Source organism: Meleagris gallopavo, chromosome 6 (assembly GCF_000146605.3).
Source record: "Meleagris gallopavo isolate NT-WF06-2002-E0010 breed Aviagen turkey brand Nicholas breeding stock chromosome 6, Turkey_5.1, whole genome shotgun sequence".
Classification (NCBI taxonomy): Eukaryota; Metazoa; Chordata; class Aves; order Galliformes; family Phasianidae; genus Meleagris; species Meleagris gallopavo.
The window spans coordinates 38618305-38621133 of record NC_015016.2 but is presented as its reverse complement, the minus strand read 5'-3'; the positions used below and the strand labels follow the sequence as shown (position 1 = coordinate 38621133).

At 40.9% G+C, this 2829-nt stretch overlaps 1 protein-coding gene across 1 annotated transcript in view; it reads right to left on the bottom strand.

Annotated features, from left to right (window-relative positions):
* TGFBR2 (transforming growth factor beta receptor 2) overlaps positions 1-2829 on the bottom strand; it is a 72600-nt gene continuing 69771 nt past the window's right edge. The window contains exon 9 of the transcript XR_002116150.2: positions 1-2328. The gene's annotated coding sequence lies outside the window, so the exon portion shown is untranslated. The remainder of the gene's footprint in view (positions 2329-2829) is intronic.

Below are 2829 nucleotides of genomic sequence, written 5' to 3'. Positions count from 1 at the left end.
TTTTTTTTTAAACTATATGGGACTGGCCCATGAGCTCCCTCCCACTCTTACTTACTGAGCTACATCTCTCAGGATGCTAAGCCAATTGTGAAAGTAGTGGAGTACAGGTATAAATCAGTGTAGAAACAGATCCACTGGCTGATTCGTTTTCTTTTTAATTTTCTGTGTCTACTTTTAATAATCTTTTTTCAATAAAGAGCTTTAGGAAAGAAAGTAAATACTTAGCAGGGATGCTGAGGTAGTTATTGCTGTCAGTTATATGGATGCATCTTCTGAGAACTTTGGGCATTTTGTGCTGGATCCATGTGCAACGTCACTCACAAATCATTGTGCCTAAAGCTAGCAGTCTTGCTCTCAGGACTTTTAATACAATTTCCTGTGAAAGATTAATAGAGATTAATAATCAATAGAGTCTGCTTTGTATGATTTAATGCTTCTGACTCCCACTGATTTAACTGGAAACCCTTGCTGGATTGGGATGTTTCATTTCAGTAATTCGTCACTCAGAACATCTCAGTTTATCTACTCAAGGCCCGTGTTGAAGATCAGGTTTATCTGTGTGTCTGTAAAACTGAATTGGAATGTATTTTCATTTGTATCATCAATGATGTATTAAGATGCTTTCCAAATAACATTTGACCCTTAAGGGGCAAGAGATATCTTTTTAAGAAAAGCATAGAAAAAGAAGAGAGTTGCATTCGTAGAACGCCATGTAAGAGTTTGCAAAAACCCCTGTTATGTGTCCAAGATTTCCTCGTACACAAAGATCTCAGCATTCAATCATGCTCAAATTATTTTTATTTTTAAATCCTTGGGTAGCATGATCAGACTTAAAAAAACGAACAAAAAAACCAGCAAAAACAAAAAGTGTGATTTTAATGCCCAGTTTTCAACTGATCCAAATCTGCATGGCCTTTCTTCCCTGTTGGCTGCTTATGGGCAATCAGCAGGAGAGCAAAGTGTGTTCATCCAGGAAATCTGTTCTAGGTAAAGCCCACTGACATGATGGCCCTTCTTCCTTTGGAAGAACTACTAAATGCTGATACATCATTTGAGTTTATAGATGCTGTATTTAGTACAGTAGCTACTGTTACATCCTGAAATAATGCAATTGTACATGCTAATTACAGGTTAGATGCAGTCGAAGCGATGCTGTTTGGCAAATGCACTGTGCAAACCATGAGAAACCCTGGCAGAGAGGTTTTCTTCCTTTAAATTGAACGTAGTCTCCCACAATTACATGGTTTTGCTTCAGATGTACAATTAGATGTTATTACTCTAATTCTGTAACTACACAATAATCATCTAAAAATTACTTTGAGAAACAGAACAAAACAAGGAAATTTGCACAGCGAGAGGTACAATGAAGAGAACGTCAAAGGTTTCAAGGCAAACCCACAATAGGAAACAATGGGTAATGGGAACAATTAACCTTTGCTAAAATCTAATTTACGTGAATGCTCTGCAGAGCGGCGCAGGAACAGTATGGTGAAATGATAGCACCCATTATAGAATCACCGCAGAACTTTTGTATCCCCTAACACTGCAGCCATCTGCCCCAAAATATCACTGTCCACCCACCGATACCAGAGAAGAGCTTAAAGAAAACACCACACCTTGTAAAATGGTAATGGTTTTGTGTGTAACAGGATAAAGTGAAACTGGAAGGGCAATGTTGAAAAAAGTCCACCAGAGATGACCACTGTAAGCTCACATACGTCCAAGGCACAATTGATCACATAAGGCAAATAACAGAAGGTGACGGGCATGGGCCCTTCCAAGTCTGCTGAGCATGTTCTGTTTTGATGAAGTAATTTCTTTCTTGTAAGTAACTTGGAGAGCAATCATTTCTACAGAACTTCTTACAAACGGAAAGTATGATGAAAAGAGTTGCCATGAAAAAGCAGAGGCCCATGGAACAGAGCATCTGCCTTTGGGACCATGTGCTCATTACTGTCCTTTGCACAAAGCTGCTCTTCCAAGCTTTCACCCCACCAGTCATCCTTGGAACTGGTAGACACTGGCACTGGCAGCTATAGTGTTATCCAGTCTGCTCTTCTTGTTCCAGGTGGTAAGGATTTTTTGCTATTTCTCTGATTCTGTACTCTCTCTTGTGCTTGCAAATTACAGTTTATTTGGAGGGAGATTTTCTGTATTCGGCATCGTGGGGAAAATGTCAGCATAGCAGAAGGGGGAAGATTGAAATCTGGATCAAAAGCAACATTCAGGGATGTATCTTGGAATGGTGTTTGTCTTCTCTGTCTCAGCCATGGGTTTTTCTTGATGTTCAGAAGATTGTACATACTCCTTCCAGTACCTAAAGGGAGCCTATAAACAAGGAGGGGAGTCAGCTCTTTACAAGGGTAGATAACAGCAGGACAAGGGGAAATGGTTTGAAGTTGAAGGAGGGAAGATTTAGGTTGGATGTCAGAGGGAAGTTTTTTACTATGAGAGTGATGAGGTGCTGGAACAAGCTGCCTGGAGAGGTTGTGGATCCCCGTCCTGGAGGTGTTTAAACCCAGATTGGATGGGGCCCTGGGCAGCCTGGTCTAGTATTAGATATGGAGGTTGGTGGCCCTGCATGTGGCAAGGGGGTTGGAGATTCATGACCCTCGAGGTCCCTTCCAACCCTGGCCATTCTATGATTCTGCATGATTCTGTGATTGTCACCCACTGCTGCTGTGAACACCAAGATCTGAGCTTCTCTATACTCTGTACAACAGGGGAGACCAGCATGGCCTTGGGAAACTAAAGCAAAGTGTGGCAGAAGGAAATATTAATTGTTCTGTTTTATTGAAGAATGATGCACAAGCAAGTTAAATCCTCCTT